The 19,776-nt window shown below is 43.1% G+C and overlaps 1 protein-coding gene across 2 annotated transcripts in view; it reads left to right on the top strand.

Annotated features, from left to right (window-relative positions):
• LOC110527917 (rho GTPase-activating protein 39) overlaps positions 1-19,776 on the top strand; it is a 55,084-nt gene that overhangs the window by 23,601 nt on the left and 11,707 nt on the right. The gene's annotated exons all lie outside the window — the stretch shown is intronic.

Raw genomic sequence — 19,776 nt, 5'->3', positions numbered from 1 at the left:
CCCTGGCCCATGGCCACTAGTGCTGTCTCAGTGCCCCTGTGTGCTGCTCACTGCCGCTACGCTCTACTCCAGCCCCATATACGCTCATTTATTTTTCCTAAAACAACACGAGGCCCCTTGCCATCAAAGACCAATGGGGGTCTCTGGTGGGGGAAGCCATACCACCGTAGACAAAACATGACTGAGGTCCCCTTTAGTAACGTTTCAGAGGAAAGGAGTGTTGTCTGTTTTGGGTAATAACATACAGAACTTCTACATTCCAGTTAGTTCTTAACAGGGGACCCTAGAGTTGTCTGTGTCTCTTCACTTCCCTCTGGCCCCTCTGCTCTCTACCTGAGTCCTGGGCATCAATCCTCAGCCATGTGGAGGACCTCACCTCACTGGGGTCAGAAGGACTATCCTACCCTCTGACCCTGATTGCGTAAGGTAGAAGGGGAACTAATTGCTCACCCATTGCTGTCCGAAGGCCCTGGTGGAGGTACAGCCTGCCTGACTCTTTGACATTCCATCCTTTTTAGAAGCATTTACTCCCCAGGAATCTCCACCACTCTGCAGTCATCCCTAATGAGTCAATGTTTCCCAGAAGTCTCCATGTCTCCCCAAAACAATGGGCATCTGTGTCTCTGAGTAGAGCTGAAGAGTCTTAAACTCTTCTGGGCTTTGCACCCCACTTAGCCATATGGTGGTTTTCACTGGTCTCTCTCTCTGGGCTTGTAATTAGATCCCACCATGCAATGAGGAGAGAAGATGGAATGTGACTAACAATAAATGGATGAAAACAGAGTTTGTTTCATGTTTGGGGTTGGAGAGGAACATTTCGGGACCTCTTCTTCACTGTCTGGCTGATTAATAGCTGAGCCTAGTCATGATCAAAGGGACATTTAAAACATTTTCAACTTCATATTCTCCAGCACCACCCCAACATCAACCTACAGTATACAAATGGTGCGTTTCTATGTTTTGGAGTAAAAAATATAGAGGAACTGTTTCCAATGACATCATGAACCAATTATTATGTAACACCTACTCATAATTGGTTAAAACCACGATTCAACGCTCATCTTCCTTTTGTAATACAAAACATAGAAACTTGCAGTTTTCACATATGTTGATGTTGGGGAGGTGCTGGAGATGAGTATGAAGTAGAATTGTTTTGACCTTTTCCTTTAAGAAACTCTGCCAGTTCAGTAGTGTGGAAGGCTCTGCCAGTTCAGTAGTGTGGAAGGCTCTGCCAGTTCAGTAGTGTGGAAGGCTCTGCCAGTTCAGTAGTGTGGAAGGCTTCATAGGGCATGTAGTGCTCTATTGAGAGATGCACCAGATAGCCTTAGTTTGTTCAAAGATTTGTCTTGAGGAAAGTGTACGCTCTTTTTACAGAAGCATCATTCATTTCTATTCCAGGACAGAAGTGGTCTGGGCATTCATGTATTCCATGCTGAACATGGGGTTTCTTGGCATTCAGCTATGTGTGCATAATGTCCACTTCAGTTTGACCAAGTTCCCTTTTCTTACTTTGTTGAATCTGTTCAGAAATGCATGTGCATTTCAACAGTTGATGATGACGTTTGAGAGAAAAGTGTTCAGAGGAAACTTGACAATCAGTTGTTCCAATCCCAGTTTCCTTTTAGTTCTATAAATACATCGGAGGAGTGGTCTTACAATATCTATCTGCCTGTTAACACAGGGTTTCCCTAACTCTGTCCTGGGGCCCTTCCAGGGTTTTTGCCCAAGCTCTACACAGCTGATCAAATGAACCAATTCATCATCAAGCTTTGATTATTTGAATCAGCTGTGTAGTACACTGGCAAAAACCAAAACGAGCACCCAGAGGGGGGACTCAGGACCAACTTTGGGAAACCCTGTGTTTACACACCAACTGTTATCCTAAGCACTGTTTAGTTTATACAGCTTTTTCTCTCGCTCGCGCACGTTAAATCTGTTACTCTTATCACATGGCCTGGGAATTTCTGGGTATTCTGACCCTGTACAGCTAATCAGGAAAATGCCTTAAACTCATTGGGTCAACATGTCCAGAAGTACTAGAGTAAGGGATTCTGATCTTTTTAAACAGTAAATGGTTGGCGATCACCTTGCTTACGACCTCTGTACTGGATTGTGGATTTCACAACAGATGCAGTGTTTCCGCTGCAGTCATTTAGTTGTGGCGCTGCGCCCTTGCAAGCTCATTGCCACTACGAAAACAAATATGGAACAGCCGGGGCGCACTTTGAAGATACTAGAACAGTACACGTTTAATTCTCCCTTGCAAAATAAATGAGTAATGAATAGAAAATCCAGACAAGTCCATAGTTGATCTATTTACCTAGTCGGTTTGTTGTGCATTCTGTGCGAGATGAATATTCCTCTCAAGGCACATTGAAGTTGCGAGTACCATAGGGAGGGAAACATGCATTCTGACAAGCAGTCAATGCACAACAATTCATACAGCAATCATGGGGAAAACAGTTGGTTTAATGGCCTTTGTTAGAAAGAGGGGGTTCCCAGCATCCCGTTACCACTTTATTTATTCATTTATTATTTATTATCAACTCCTAAATATGCGGGAACTGCACCATTTTAAACCAAGAGTTTTTAATAGCTGAATGGTTAAATGCACCTTACTGCTCCGCAATTGGCTGTGAGTGTGTAAGGGAGAGTGGGGCTGAATATAACATGGGTAGCTTGGGGTCAAGTGTATTCCAGTTTCCAGTTTTAAACAGGATACTGCTGTTCCTATAGTTGTCTGTGTGTCTCTTCACTTCCCCCTGGCCCCTGCTCTCTGCCTGGGTCCTGGGTATCAAACCTCAGCCATGTGGAGGACCTCGCCATGGCCAGCAAGACTCTCCTACCCTCTGACCTCTGACCTGATTGCGTAAGATCGAATGGGGAACAGATGACCTGTGTGTGTATGTAGAGGGGATGCATGTGGGGTAGAAGTTGGGTTAACTTGCCCTGTAGCTTGTCCTGTAGTGTTTTGGAGTTCCAGGGGACAGATGAACTGTAGGGGAAGTGCCCTACTTGTTGAAGGCATGACAGAGATGTGTAAGGTAACCCAGAAGTGACTTGGGGTGGTTCACATATGGGTCATAGCAACCCATTATCCTGTGGGTTGCCCCAGGGTTAGAATGGGCCACAAAAGGAAGAAAGGCCCTCCGTTAATCACAAGTGTCCCTAGGGGCAACTGATCTGTGAGCTATCTCTGAAGAGGAAGTGAAGGTATGGTGAATAGTGAACTAAGTTACCAAAAGAATAGTATGTGCCTTTTCATTAGCCGCTAATGATATAGCTACACTCAAAAGACTAACACGATTCAATCCAAGGCAGTCAGGCGAAGATCAAACACACTTTAAACGTGTTGTTACGGTGTGTAAGTCTACCTAGAGATTCTCATGAAATAGATATCTATTATATAGACATTTCTATGTTGACATATAGCCTGTAAACACATTCTTTCTGTGTCAAGATATAGCTAATGGTATCCAGATTTCAGGCGCTATTCCTTACGTAGCCAAATGAATGAAGCCCTGAGTCTCTTATTTTGACGAAGATTCAAACCTTCCCTACTCAGCTCTGCGAATGAAAGCAAAAGTAAATCCAACCTGGTTATCATCACATGTGCCTCACTCTGAGTCATTGTAAGTATATCACCAGTGCATTGAGGAGGAGTCTGTGGTTGAAATAGTTGAGTTTAAATGAGTCACATGTTGACTGGATGTTTCTAGGTCTGACACAGGCTCTAACACTTTCATCTGTCTGTGCAATCGGTGGATGGGACTAACAGCAGCGCTTTAAAGACATTGGGAATAAGACTTGTTCTCTTTGATCTCTGTGCGCCTGGCTTGGTAAGATCATTTCTTAGTTCTTGTCAGATGTTGACTGAAGTCACTCTTATTGTGTCGTTTTTCCAGTTAAAAAGTACTACGTTGAACTTTAAGCATCTGGTTAAATGGGTCTGGGTGGCTGGTGCTTGTTGTGACTGTCCTTATTTCTTTCTCTCTATCCCTCTTTCTCTCTGTCCCAGTTTTCACTCTCTCCCTTGTAAAGTAAAAGTTTTATGGTGTCCTCAAAAAAACTAGATTACAGACCTACTTTTTTAAAGCATTTTTTTAAAACTAGAACAGCAAGTCCAAGCTCTGGTTTTATTTTAAACCTGATCTAAGCATTACCATGTTACTGGACCTAGATGTCTTCATGTACAGATTTCTATGCTGAGAAGCCTTTCATTGCTCTGATGAACGGCCAGTGCCACCATGTGCACTAGTCTCTGGCATGACAAGCATGCGTATCGGTTGACCTAAAGGATCCATTAACCTCGACTATGAAAGTCAGCAATGTGAGCATGTTGGTTCTGTGGCTCCTGTGGCGCACCTCCAGATCTGTGTTAAGAGGATGTGTGATTGAGAGGATGTGGGATTTGTATTACTGTAATCCAAGGAGTGTGTTCTGATGCTGTATCTGGTTCCATATGAACACATGTAGAAGCACAGTTCAGATTCCACAGGCGTTTCTCTCTGACCCCACACTGGAATGGTCTCTCTCTGTCACCATGTCCTACAGTCTGGAAACCAGGGGTCCCAGTGTCTGTCCCCAGCCCCAGTGCCTCCTAGCTGGGTGGGGAGACGGCGGAGGGTAGGGTAGGGTGGTAGTGGGTGGTATGTGCAGCTGGTAGACATGGTGTCTCAGATCAGGGAGTTGCGTTCAGCTGTCTCATGATGACAGCTGGGTCTTTAACGTCAGAGGTGTCCCTGCAGGTCCCCCATCGCTCTGCCACTCCTGCTTGGGTTGTCTCTGTTGTGGGGTTCCTAGACTACATGACCAAAAGTATGCTGTGGACACCTGCTCGTCGAACATCTCATTACAAAACCGTGGGCATTAATATGGAATTGGTTCCCCCTTTAGGCTTTCCACTAGATGTTGGAATATTGCTGCGGGGACTTGCTTCCATTCAGCCACAAGCATTAGTGAGGTAGGGCACTGATGTTGGATGATTAGGCCTGGCTCGCAGTCGGCATTCCAATTCATCCCAGATTCGTCCGTTGGACTGCCAGATGGCGAAGCGTGATTGATCACTCCAGAGAACGCGTTTCCACTGCTCCAAAGTCCCATGGCCGGGGAGCTTTACATCACTCCAGCTGATGCTTGACATTGTGCATTGGGATCTTAGGCTTGTGTGGGGCTGCTCGGCCATGGAAACCCATTTCATGAAGCTCCCAACGAACAGTTCTTGTGCTGACGTTACTCCCGGAATCCGTTTGGAACTCGATAGTGAGTGCTTCAACCAAGGACAGACTATTTTTACGTGCTTCAGCACTTGGCGGTCCCGTTCTGTGTGCTTGTGTGGCCTACCACTTCGCGTCTGAGCCGTTGTTGCTGCTAGACCTTTCCACTTCACAATAACAGCACTTACAGTTGACCGCTGCAGCTCTAGCAGAGCAGAAATTTGATGAACTGACTTGTTGGAAAGGTGACATCCTATGACGGTGCCAAGTTGAAAGTCACTGAGCTCTTCAGTAAGGCCATTCTACTGCCAATGTTTGTCTATGGAGATTGCATGGCAGTGTAATCGATTTTATACACCTGTCAGCAACAGGTGTGGATGAACTTGCCGAATCCACTAATTTGAAGGGGTGTCCACATACTTTTGTATATATTGTGTATATCACTTTTGCATTGGGATATTCCTCCAATGTTGGTTTCTGATGACGTTTGTGTCAAACCATGTGGTCACTGTTGGAAATTGACCTTTGTCTTGTATCCTTCTTCTACGCAGATTGTAATGATCTCATTGGCCCAAGCTCTGAGGTGTTTGTGTTCAGAGCCTGGCCTATAGGACCTCATTTCCTCTTCCTGTCTGACGGGATGATGATAATAGCCCCTGTTTTGAGACCCCTACTATTCCCAGGGGCTTGTATTTTAGGGGTACTTCCCCATCCATATCCCTATCCACCAGTGACTCAGCTGATGGGTTTTACAACCATGGTTATTCCAGGAAGGAAAGAAAGAACATTTCTTGCAAATAGCTTAATACGTATATTTAGCTGGCTTTTCCTACCACAATCACACTCCGTGGAGGTAGGAGCAGTGGTCAGGGGCGTATGACACCAGAGCTGCCGAGACAAATTGAAATTCGCTGACCGTTAAGTTGATTTGCTGCGCCATAACCCAATCGAATTACCCAGTTGGGCTCCAAAGGATTCTAACTTAATTTCAACCTTCGGCGTTACCCAACGTCTCACATGTTAGCCAAGGCCTTAAGGAATGTGTGTGTCTCTATGGAAAACAAGTGAATGTGTTAAATCAAATGTTATTTGTCACATGTGCCGAATACAACCAGTGTACTTACAAGCCCTTAACCAACAATGCAGTTTATGAAAATAACTTAACAAAACAAGTAAGATAAGAATTACAAATAATTAAAGAGCAGCAGTAGATAAAAATAGTTGAGGTAATATGTACATGTAGGTAGAGTTATTAAAATGACTATGCATAGATAATAACAGAGTAGCAGCAGGGTGGGGGGGGGGGGGGGGGGCAATGCAAATAGTCTGGGTAGCCTTTTGATTAGCTGTTCAGGAGTCTTATGGCTTGGGGGTAGAAGCTGTGAAAGTATTCACCCCCCTTGGCATTTTTCCTATTTTGTTGCCTTACAACCTGGAATTAAAACAGTTTTTTGGGGGGGTAGTATCATTTGATTTACACAACATGCCACTTTGACGATGCAAAATGTTTTATTGTGAACAAGAAATAAGACAAGAGAACTGAACTTGAGCGTGCTTAAGTATTCATCCCCCCAAAGTCGATACTTTGTAGAGCCACCTTTTGCAGCAATTACAGCTGCACGTCTCTTGTGGTATGTCTCTATAAGCTTGGCACATCAAGCCACTGGGATTTTTGCCCATTCTTCAAGACAAAAATGCCCCCGCTCCTTCAAGTTGGATGGGTTCCGCTGGTGTACAGCAATCTTTAAGTCATACCACAGATTCTCAATTGGATTGAGGTCTGGGCTTTGAGGCCATTCCAAGACATTTACAGTTGATGTCGGAAGTTTACATACACCTAGGCAAATTCATTTAAACTCAGTTTTTCACAATACCTGACATTTAATCCTAGTAAAAAATCCCCGTTTTAGGTCAGTTATGATCACTACTTTTATTTTAAGAATTTGAAATGTCAGAATAATAGTTGAGAGAATGATTAATTTCAGCTTTTATTTCTTTCATCACATTCCCAGTGGGTCAGAAGTTTACATGCACTCAATTAGTATTTGGTAGCATTGCCTTTTAACTTGGGTCAAATGTTTCGGGTAGCCTTCCACAAGCTTCCCACAATAAGTTGGGTGGATTTTGGCCCATTCCTCCTGAAAGCTTGCGACCAAGCTTTAACTTCCTGATTGATGTCTTTAGATGTTGCTTCAATGTATCCACATAATTTTTCCTCCTCATTTTTCCATAATTTTCTCCTCATGATGCCATCTATTTTGTGAAGTGCACCAGTCCCTCCTTCAGCAAAGCACCCCCACAACATGATGATGCCACCCCTGTGCTTCACGGTTGGGGTGGTGTTCTTCGGCTTGCAAGCCTCCCCCTTTTTCCTCTAAACATAACGATGGTCATTATGGCCAAACAGTTCTATTTTTGTTTCATCAGACCAGAGGACATTTCTCCAAAAAAGTACTTTGTCCCCATGTGCAGTTGCAAACTGTGGTCTGTCTTTTTTATGACGGTTTTGGAGCAGTGGTTTTTTCCTTGTTGAGCTTCCTTTCAGGTTGTCGATATAGGACTCGTTTTACTGTGGATATAGATGCTTTCGTATCCGTTTCCTCCAGCATCTTCACAAGGTCCTTTGCTGTTGTTCTGGGATTGATTTGCACTTTTCGCACCAAAGTACGTTCATCTCTAGGAGACAGAACACGTCTCCTTCCTGAGCGGTATGACAGCTGTGTGGTCCCATGGTGTTTATACTTGCATACTATTGTTTGTACAGATGAACGTGGTACCTTCAGGCGTTTGGAAATTGCTCCCAAGGATGAACCAGACTCGTGGAGGGCTATAATTATTTTTCTGAGGTCTTGGCTGATTTCTTTAGATTTTCCCGTGATGCCAAGCAAAGAGGCACTGAGTTTGAAGGTAAGCCTTGAAATACGTCCACAGGTACAACTCCAATTGAATCAAATTATGTCAATTAGCCTATCAGACGCTTCTAAAGCCATGACATCAATTTCAGGATATTTCCAAGCTGTTTAAAGGCACAGTCAACTTAGTGTATGTAAACTTCTGACCAACTTGAATTGTATAGTGAAATAATCTGTCTGTAAACAATTGTTGGAAAAATTACTTGTGTCAAGCACAACCTGACCAACTTGCCAAAACCATAGTTTGTTAACAAGAAATTTATGGAGTGGTTGAAAAACGAGTTTCAATAACTCCAACCTAAGTGTATGTAAACTTCCGATTAAATGTGTTCCCTTAACCTTTCTGATCTCCCCATCCCGGATCCGGGATCGTGAATACAGACTCAAGCTCATTACCATAACGCAACGTTAACTATTCATGAAAATCGCAAATGAAATGAAATAAATATGCTAGCTCTCAAGCTTAGCCTTTTGTTAACAACACTGTCATCTCAGATTTTCAAAATATGCTTCTCAACCATTGCAAAACAAGCATTTGTGTAACAGTATTGATGGCTAACGTAGCATTTAGCATTAGCATTCAGCTGGCAACATTTACACAAAAAAACAGAAAAGCATTCAAATAAAATCATTTACCTTTGAAGAACTTCAGATGTTTTCAATGAGGAGACTCTCAGATAGCAAATGTTCAGTTTTTCCTGAAAGATTATTTGTTTAGGACAAATCGCTCTGTTTTCTGCGTCACGTTTAGCTATGAAAAAACCCCTGTATCCAGGATTGTGTAAATCTATCAGCAAGCTCATTAGCATAACACAACGTTAACTATTCATGAAAATCGCAAATGAAATGAAATAAATATGCCATCTCTCAAGCTTAGCCTTTTGTAAACAACACTGTCATCTCAGATTTTCAAAATATGCTTCTCAACCATAGGAAAACAATCATTTGTGTAAAAGTAGCTAGCTAGCGTTAGCATTTAGCGTTAGCATTTAGCGTTAGCATTTAGCGTTAGCATTTAGCATTAGCATTAGCGTTAGCATCCAGCACGCAACATTTCAACAAAAACATAAAAGCCTTCAAATAAAATCATTTACCTTTGAAGAACTTCTGATGTTTTCAATGAGGATACTCTCAGTTAGATAGCAGATGCTCAGTTTTTCCAAAAATATTATTTGTGTATTAGAAATAGCTCTGTTTTATACATCACATTTGGCTACCAAAAAAAATCCGAAAATTCAGTCCTCAAAACGCGAACTTTTTTCCAAATTAACTCCATAATATCGACTGAAAACATGGCAAACGTTGTTTAGAATCAATCATCAAGGTGTTTTTCACATATCTCTTCATTGATACATCGTTCTTGGACACATGGTTTCTCCCCTATATCAAATGGAAAAGTACGAGCAGCTGGCAATTGCGCACCGAATTCCACGCAGGACACCAGGCGGACACTTGGAAAATGTAGTCTCTTATGGTCAATCTTCCAATGATATGCCTACAAATACGTCACAATGCTGCTAAGACCTTGGGCGAACGACAGAAAGTGTAGGCTCATTCCTTGTGCAATCACAGCCATATAAGGAGACAATGGAAAACAGAGCTTCAGAAATTCTGCTAATTCCTGGTTGATGCATCATCTTGGTTTCGCCTGTAGAATGAGTTCTGGGGCACTTACAGACAAAATCTTTGCAGATTCTGAAACTTCAGAGTGTTTTCTTTCCAAAACTGAATATGCATAGTCGAGCATCTTTTCGTGAAAAAATATCGCGCTTAAAACGGGAACGTTTTTTATCCAAAAATGAAATAGCGCCCCTAGAGATCTAACAGGTTAAACCACTTGAGTGTTGCTTTAGCAGTATGCTTAGGGTCATTGTCTTGCTGGAAGGTGAACCTCCATGCCAGTCTCAAATCTCTGGAAGACTGAAACAGGTTTCCCTCAAGAATTTCCCTGTATTTAGCATCATCCATTATTCCTTAAATTCTGACCCGTTTCCCAGTCCCTGCGGATGAAAAATATCCCCACCGCATGATGCTGCCGCCACCATGCTTCACTGTGGGGATGGTGTTCTATGGGTGATGAGAGGTGTTGGGTTTGCGCCAGACATAGCATTTTCCTTGATTGGTCAAATGAGACTAAAATTTAGGTTTTGGCAGAGTACGTTCTTCCATATGTTTGTTGACTTTCCCACATGCTTTTTGGCGAACACCAAATGTGTTTGCTTATTTCTTTCTGTAAGCAATGGCTTTTTTCTGGCCACTCTTCCCTAAATCCCAGCTCTGTGGAATGTATGGCTTAAAGTGGTCCAATGGACAGATTCTCCAATCTCCGCTGTGGAGCTTTGCAGCTCTTTCAGGGTTATCTTTGGTCTCTTTGTTGCCTCTCCGATTTAATGTCTTCCTTGCCTGGTCTGGGAGTTTTGGTGGGCGGCCTACTCATGGCAGGTTTGTTGTGGTGCTATATTGTTTCCATTTTTTAATAATGGATTTAATGGTGCTCTGTGGAAGTTCAAAGTTTCTGATATATTTTTAGAACCCAACCCTGATCTGTACTTCTCCACAACTTCGTCCCTAACCTGTTTGGAGAGCTCCTTGGTCTTCAAGGTGCCGCTTGCTTGGTGGTGCCCCTTCGTTAGTGGTGTTGCAGACTCTGGGGCCTTTCAGAACAGGTGTAAATATACTGAGATCATGTGAAAGATCATGTGACGCTTAGATTGCACACAGGTGGACTTTTTTAAACCTAATTATGTGACTTCTGAAGGTAATTGGTAGCACCAGATCTTATTTTGGGGCTTCATAGCAAAGGGGTGAATACGCACCACTTTTACATTTAATTTAAGTTCTTTTATTAATTTCACTTCACCAATTTTGACTATTTTGTGTATGTCCATTACATGAAATTCCCCCAAAAATCTATTAAGATGCAGGTTTTAATGCAACACAATAGGAAAAACACCAAGGGTGATTACTTTTGCAAGGCACTGTAGAAGCCTTTTGGACCTAGACTTGGCACTCTGGTACTACTTGCCGTGCGGTAGCAGAGCGAACAGTCTAGGGTGGCTGGAGCCTTTGACAATTTTTATGGCCTTCCTCACACTGCCTGGTATAGAGGTCTTGGATGGCAGGAAACTTGGCCCCGGTGATGTACTGGACCGTACGCACTACCCTCTGTAGTGCCTTGCGGTTGAAGGCCGAGCAGTTGCCATACCAGGCAGTGATGCAACCCGTCAGGATGCTCTCGATGGGGCAGCTGTAAAACCTTTTGAGGATCTGAGGACCAATGCCCGATCTTTTCAGTCTCCTGAGGGAGAATAGGTTTTGTCGTGCCCTCTTCACGATTGTCTTGGTGTGCTTGGACCATGTTAGTTTGTTGGTGATGTGGACTAGAGGTCGACCGATTAATCGGAATGGCCGATTTAATTAGGGCCGTTTTCAGAACAATCGGAAATCTGTATTTCTTTTACACCGATTTGGCCGATTTTAAAGAATATATTTTTTTGTACACCTTTTATTTAACTAGGCAAGTCAGATGACCTCTAGGATAGGGGACGCTCGCGTCCCACTTGGCCAAAAACCTGGGAAAATGCAGCACGGCAAATTCAAATAATTGATATAAAAATCAAACCTTCATTTAAATCACACATGTAAGATACTCAATTAAAGCTACACTCGTTGTGAATCCAGCCAACGTCAGATTTTTAAACGGCTTTTCGGCAAAAGCACAAGAAGCTATTATCTGATGATAGCGCAACAGTAAACAAAGAGGGTAGCATATTTCAACCCTGCAGGCGCTACACAAAACGCAGAAATAAAATATAAAACATGCCTTACCTTTGACGAGCTTCTTTTGTTGGCACTCCAGTATGTCCCATAAACAACACAATTGGCCCTTTTGTTCGATTAATTCCGTCCATATATATCCAAAATGTAAATTTATTTGACGCGTTTGATCCAGAAAAAAACAGCTTCCAAAATGCTTGCGCGTCACTACAAAATATTTTAAAAGTTGCCTATAAACTTTGCCAAAATATTTCAAACTACTTTTGTAATACAACTTTAGGTATTTTTAAACGTTAATAATCGATCAAATTGAATACGGGTCTAACTCTTTCAATAGAGGACGAGAGGAAACTAACGCTACTTTTCATGTCTTGGCCAACTCTCAACAGTGTTACGCAGTTCCTAGATGGGCTACTTCTTCATTGCACGAATGAATAACCTCAACCAAATTCCAAAGACTGGTGACATCCAGTGGAAGCGGTAGGAACTGAAAACAAGTTCCTATGAAATATCCTTTGCCAATGAGAACTCAGTGAACAGACAGAGACCTAAAAAAAAAAAAAAGATTCTGAACAGTTAGTCCTCAAGGTTTTGCCTGCTACATAAGTTCTGTTATACTCACAGACATGATTCAAACAGTTTTAGAACAGAGTGTTTTCTATCCAAATCTACGAATAATATGCATATCTTATATTCTTGGCATGAGTAGCAGGAGGTTGAAATTGGGCACGCTATTTATCCAAAAGTGAAAATGCTGCCCCCTAAAATGATCCCGCTACCCATTCCTGTCGCGGGATAATTTTCGTCAGCAACCGCTGAATAGCATAGCGCCACAGTCAAATAATATTACTAAAAAATATTAATATTCATGAAATCACAAGTGCAATATAGGAAAACACATTTTAGCCTTTTGTTAATCCACCTGTCGTCTCAGATTTTGAAATTATGCTTTACAGCGAAAGCAATCCAAGCGTTTGTGTAAGTTTATCGATAGCCTAGCATAGCATTATGTACACTTAGCATCAGGAAGCTTGGTCACAAATCAGAAAAGCAATCAAATTAACCGTTTACCTTAGATGATCTTCGGATGTTTTCACTCACGAGAATCCCAGTTACACAACAAATTTTCCTTTTGTTCCATAAAGATTATTTTTATACCCAAAATACCTCCGTTTGTTTGTCGCGTTATGTTCAGAAATCCACAGGAAAGAGCGGTCACGACAACGCAGAAAATTCCAAATAGTCTCCATAATGTCCACAGAAACATGTCAAACGTTTTTTTATAATCATTCGTCAGGTTGTTTTTAAAATATATATTCGATAATATATCAACCGAGTGTGTAGGTTTTTCAATAACACCGGGTGGAACAATGGCCGCTTTACTCTGTAGCTCAAGAGAGCGCCCACCTATCCACTTACGCAATGTGATCTTTCACGCTAATTTTTCAAAATAAAAACCTGAAACTATGTCTAAAGACTGGTGACACCTTAGGGAAGCCATAGAAAAAGGAATCTGGTTGATATCCCTTTAAATGGAGGATAGGCATGAATAGGAACAGAAGGGTTTCAAAATAAGAGGCACTTCCTGATTAGATTTTCCTCAGGGTTTCGCCTGCAATATCAGTTCTGCTATACTCACAGACAATATTTTGACAGTTTTGGAAACTTTAGTGTTTTCTATCCGAATCTGTCAATTATATGCATATTCTAGCATCTGGTCCTGAGAAATAGGCCGTTTACTAGCTTCAAGAGGTTAAGAACACATTCTTATTTTCAATGACGGCCTAGGAACATTGGGTTAACTGCCTTGTTCAGGGGCAGAACAACATATTTTTACCTTGTCAGCTCGGGGATTCAATCTTGCAACCTTACGGTTAACTAGTCCAACGCTCTAACCACCTGCTTTACATTGCACTCCACGAGGAGCTTGCCTGTTACGCGAATGCAGCTAGCTAGCATTGAACTTATCTTATAAAAAACAATCAATCAATCCTAATCACTAGTTAACTACACATGGTTGATATTACTAGTTTATCTAGCGTGTCCTGCGTTGCATATAATTGATGCGGTGCGCATTCGCAAAAAAGGACTGTCGTTGCTCCAACGTGTACCTAACCATAAACATCAATGCCTTTCTTAAAATCAATACACAAGTATATATTTTTAAACCTGCATATTTAGCTAAAATAAATCCAGGTTTGCAGGCAATATTAACCAAGTGAAATTGTCACTTCTCTTGCATTCATTGCACGCAGAGTCAGGGTATATGCAACAGTTTGGGCCGCCTGGCTCGTTGCGAACTAATTTGCCAGAATTTTACGTAATTATGACATAACATTGAAGGTTGTGCAATGTAACAGGAATATTTAGATTTATGGATGCCACCCGTTAGATAAAATACGGAACCGTTCCGTATTTCAATGAAAGAATAAACGTTTTGTTTTCGAGATGATAGTTTCCGGATTCGACCATAATAATGACCTACGGCTCGTATTTCTGTGTGTTATTATGTTAGACTTAATTATATGATTTGATAGAGCAGTCTGACTGAGCAATGGTAGGCACCAGCAGGCTCGTAAGCATTCATTCAGACAGCACTTTCGTGCCTTTTGCCAGCAGCTCTTCGCAATGCTTCAAGCATTGCGCTGTTTATGACTTCAAGCCTATCAACTCCCGAGATTAGGCTGGTGTAACCAATGTGAAATGGCTTGCTAGTTAGCGGGGTGCGCACTAATAGCGTTTCAAACGTCACTCGCTCTGAGACTTGGACTAGTTGTTCCCCTTGCTCTGCAAGGTCCGCGGCTTTTGTGGAGAAATGGGTAACGCTGCTTCGAGGGTGGCTGTCAATGTGTTCCTGGTTCGAGCCCAGGTAGGAGCGAGGAGAGGGACGAAAGCTATACTGTTACACTGGCAATACTAAAGTGCCTATAAGAACATCCAATAGTCAAAGGTATATGAAATACACATCGTATAGAGAGAAATAGTCCTATAATAACTACAACCTAAAATTTCTTACCTGGGAATATTGAAGACTCATGTTAAAAGCTTTCATATGTTCTCATGTTCTGAGCAAGGAACTTAAACGTTAGCTTTCTTACATGGCACATATTGCACTTTTACTTTCTTTTCCAACACTTTGTTTTTGCATTATTAAAACCAAATTGAACACGTTTCATTATTTATTTGAGGCTAAATTGATTTTATTGATGTATTCTGTTAAGTTAAAATAAGTGTCATTCAGTATTGTTGTAATTGTAATTAATACCAATAAAATAAATTGGTATCGGGCTTTTTTTGGTCCTCCAATAATTGGTATTGGCATTGAAAAATCATAATCGGTCGACCTCTAATGTGGACGCCAAGGAACCTGAAGCTCTCAACCTGCTCCACTACAGCCCCGTCGATGAGAATGGGGGTGTGCTTGGTCCTCCTTTTCCTGTTGTCCACAATTTCCTTTGTCTTGATCACGTTGAGAGAGAGAGAGAGGTGGTTGTCCTTGCACCACACGGTCAGATCTCTGACCTCCTTCCTATAGGCTGTCTCATCGTTGTCGGTGATAAGGCCTACCACTGTTGTCATCGGCAAACTTAATGATGGTGTTGGAGTTTTCCCTGCAGTCATGAGTGAACAGGGAGTACAGGAGGGGACTGAGCACGCACCCCTGAGGGGCCCTTTGTTTTGAGGATCAGCGGATGTGTTGTTACCTACCCTTACCACCTGTGGTCAGCTTGTCAGGAAGTCCAGGATCCAGTTGCAGAGGGAGGTGTTTAGTCCCAGGGTCCTTAGCTTAGTGTTGAGCTTTGAGGGCACTATGGTGTTGAACGCTGAGCTGTAGTCAATGAATTGCATTCTCACATAGGTGTTCCTTTTGTCCAGGTGTGAAAGGGCAGTGTGGAGTGCAATAGGGATTGCATCATCTGTGGATCTGCTGGTGTGGTATGCAAATTGGAGTGAATCTATGGTTTCTAGGATAATGGTGTTGATGTGAGCCATGACCAGCCTTTCAAAGCACTTCATGGCTACAGACATTTAGGCAGGTTACCTTAGTGTCCTTGGACACAGGGACTTGGGTCTGCTTGAAACATGTTGGTATTACAGACCCAGACAGGGAGAGGTTGAAAATGTCAGTGAAGACACTAGCCAGTTGGTCAGCGCATGCTTGGAGTACACGTCCTGGTAATCCGTCTGGCCCGGCGGCCTCGTAAATGTTGACATGTTTAAATGTCTCACTCCCATTGGCTATGGAGAGCGTGATCACACAGTCATTCGGAACAGCTGATGCTCTCATGCATGTTTCAGTGTTACTTGCCTCAAAGCGAGCATATAAGTTATTTAGCTCATCTGGTAGGCTCGTGTTACTGGGCAGCTCTTGACTGTGCTTCCCTTTGTAGTCTGTAATAGTTCGCAAGCCCTGCCACATCCGATGTGCGTCGAAGCCGGTGTAGTACGATTCGATCTTAGTCCTGTATTGACGCTTTGCCTGTTTGATGGTTCGTTGGAGGGCATAGCGGGATTTCTTATTAGCTTCCAGGTTATAGTCCCGCTCCTTGAAAGCGGCAGTGCGAATGTTGCCTGTAATCCATGGCTTCTGGTTGGGGTATGTTATAGATTTTGAAAATGAGTGCTGTTTTTGTCTGAATACCGGTAATGTATTTTTTATATTCCGTGGCATATAATTTCTTTTAAATTTCCATTATTTGAAAAGTACCCAACAGCCAATGTGGTCAGTGTGATGAAACACAGGGCTATAACACAGGCTCTTTTTATGATTGTGGTAAAGCAAACATGTTGACAGTGTCAATGAGCCAGTAAGCTCAGCACTGCCATACCGATGTTAGGTAAGTGTTTATGTCTGCTTGAGAGAATCTGTAGATAGTCTTTAAATGGGACTCTGCTCCATAGAGGGGCGTTGCCGTGACAATAGCAGAGCCAGGCATTGTCTATAGGCTCCCAGGCCTGGGGCCCCTGAATGAGACCTCTGAGGAATGCCAACGTTCCTGCTCATTCTCTGACGGCACTCTCCCACGACAAATCCCCTTCTCGTTCTTTCTCTCGCTCTCTCTTTCTCTCGCTCTCTCTCTTGCTCTCTCTCTCTCACTTCACCCTATTTTCTAACCACTGCTTTCTTATTCTGTCTCACTGTTTTAAAAGTGAGATCATTCTGGTTGGGTGGTATTTATTATTTTTATTTTATTTAACTAGGCAAGAGGTTGTTGGTGGTAAATTATAGTTGGATTAGGACTGCTACAGTGAGGAAAGCTTATGTCAACTGTGGCCATTGGCATGAAGCCAGATGTGATTGGGATAATCATCTATTGCGCACCAACTGTTTGTGCTAACAAACAAAATAATGAGCCGATGCTGGAGGGCTGAACACTAGCCTGGCTGTGCCACCCTGGCTGTGGTGTGACAATGACAAGTGAACAACAACGACAAAGCCAGATGAAATCCCCAGCTCTGCTCTGTGCTAGGAGCTTGACTCAGCATGTCCAAACTTCCTCTTACCATTCTGTTGTGTTGCTCTGGTTTCACATCAAAACAACATCCAAGCAGAGGATAGTGTTTCTGTTGTTACTGGTGACATTTTTAAAGAGAACTGACATCATTTAGTGTGTAGCTGGAATTAGCACTCAGGTAGTATGGGGATGTCGAGTGTAATGGCAGTGACGCTGTGCAGGGACTTAGACAATGTTCTTTCATATATGGTTGTGTTTGTTTGAGTTTACTTTAGCAACATGTAAACTCCCTATAAGTGAAGGTCACCCCTCTCATTCGGCCTTACTCCAGCGTGAATGTTAGATTTGTCATTTCCTGTTTGTGTTGTATGGGAGGCTCCAGGGGGCTTCAGCGATAGGAAGTAGAACCCCACCCCCCTCTCTCAAGGTCATCAGTGGTAAACCAGACCACTCATCCCTCTCACCACTGGAGAATGAGAGTAACCTTATGATATGTGTGGGGGTGTACACTCACCGGCCAGTTTTTTTAGGTATACCACCCGTTCACGAAAATAGTTTGCTCCTACAGACAGTGAGTCACGTGACCGTGGCTTGCTATAAAAACAGGCATCGAGACATTCCGTTACTGTTCGATTGAACGTTACAATGGGAATAACGAGTGACCTAAGCGACTTTCAGCGTGGTATGATCATCGGTGCCAAGGCGTGCCGGTTACCAGTAACTGATGGCCTCCTGGGCTTTTCACGCATGAGTGTCTAGGGTTTCCTGAGAATTGTGCGAATTCGGCGGCAGTTCTTTGGAAGAAAACAGCTTGTTGATGAGGTCGAAGGAAAATGGTAAGAATCGTGCAAGCTAACAAGCAGACCACAAACAGGCAAATAACGGTGCAGTATAACAGTGGTGTGCAGAATGGCATCTCAGAACACACAACTCATCGGTCCTGGTTAAAAACAGAAAGAAGTGGCTCCAGTGGGCACACGATCACCGACACTGGACAATTTGAGGAGTGGAAAAACATTCCCTGGTCATACAAATCCCGGTTCCTGTTGAGTCGTGCTGATGGCAGTCAGGATTGGGGCCGTAAGTAGTAGGAGTCCATGGCCCCATCCTGCCTGGTGTCAACGGTACAGGCTGGTGATGGTGGTGTAATGGTATGGTGAATGTTTTCCTGGCACACGTTAGGAACCCCTGATACCAATTGAGCAACGTTTCCATGTCACGAAAAATTCAGGCGGTTCTGGAGGCAAATGGGGTCTGACGCGGTACTTGATGGGTGTACCTAATAAACTGGCCATTGAGTGTATGATGTATGTGATCATTTTGCTAGGTTACATGTGGTCTTTGGCCTTTTGCTTAAATTCCTTCTTGTCTCTTTTAATGGTTACTGTAATGTAGCCCATTCTGTGCCATAGTAAACTATTAACTGGCTGTTTTAAAACAGCCAGTTTTATGTTCCTGTATTTTTTTAAAGTCAATTCAAAGGTTAGTACCAACATCAAACCATAATCTTTGATCATAAAAATCTGCTTAACACTGCCTCTGTTGTGGAGGTAACATCACTGACATCACCAGCCCCTGACCATGACGGAAGGAGGACTTCCTGAGTCCCGCATTTCAGAGTTTCGACAGGAGCAGCACGTTTTCAGCTCTCCCACCTCAGTCTGTCACACTGTTGAGAACTAAAGAGGCTCTAACACAGCCGGTTTGAAGTGGCTCCCGTCCACTCTGCAGCGCGTGACTAGTCTCCACTCCTCTGGACCCACGTGTGGGGCAGTAAACACTGTTGATTGGTCTTTTGTCGCGTCTGAGAAGGGGGAGGGAGGTGAGGCCCAGGAATGTTCCCAACACCACAAGGACAGGGCTGGCTGTGCTGGGAGGCTGCCAGGTGGCTCAGGCCCAGCTGTTTATGGGCTGTGGAAGCTATATCTGCTCAACCATTTGAAGAGCCTGTTTACATTCAAATCACTGAGGTGGCGTGACTGTTTGAGGGAAAGAGAGAATGCAGTTCAGTGGCGGGGGGGGGGGGGGGGGGGGGAGAAGGAAGTGAGGAAGTTTGCCATTGGCCCGTGAAGCTTGAGCCCCAGGGGAGTTGTTATTGTATTGTTACAAACTACAGAAGGTCTTCTCTGTCGTCTTCCTGCTCCCCAGTAACTCCTGTCCTGAGACTTAGGAGGAGGTATGTGTGCAGTGGGCCAGTCTGTTAGATGTCTGACTGCAGAAGGATAGAGCCATGCATGTTTAATAGTATTGATTACAGTGTGTTGTTGGCTATACTGTAGAGAGGGAGGAGGGCAGGAGGTAAGTCTCTGCTTTTCTAATCATTGGTCTGTAGTGCTAGTACTGTAAAGCATGCTCAACCTTTGATTCTTGAAGTTAGCGGATAACTCTTATGCTGTATGATAGTTGTTTCAGTCA

Source organism: Oncorhynchus mykiss, chromosome 7 (assembly GCF_013265735.2).
Source record: "Oncorhynchus mykiss isolate Arlee chromosome 7, USDA_OmykA_1.1, whole genome shotgun sequence".
NCBI classification, from domain to species: Eukaryota; Metazoa; Chordata; class Actinopteri; order Salmoniformes; family Salmonidae; genus Oncorhynchus; species Oncorhynchus mykiss.
The sequence above is the reverse complement of the archived record's forward strand: the minus strand, read 5'-3'. Positions and strand labels throughout refer to the sequence as shown.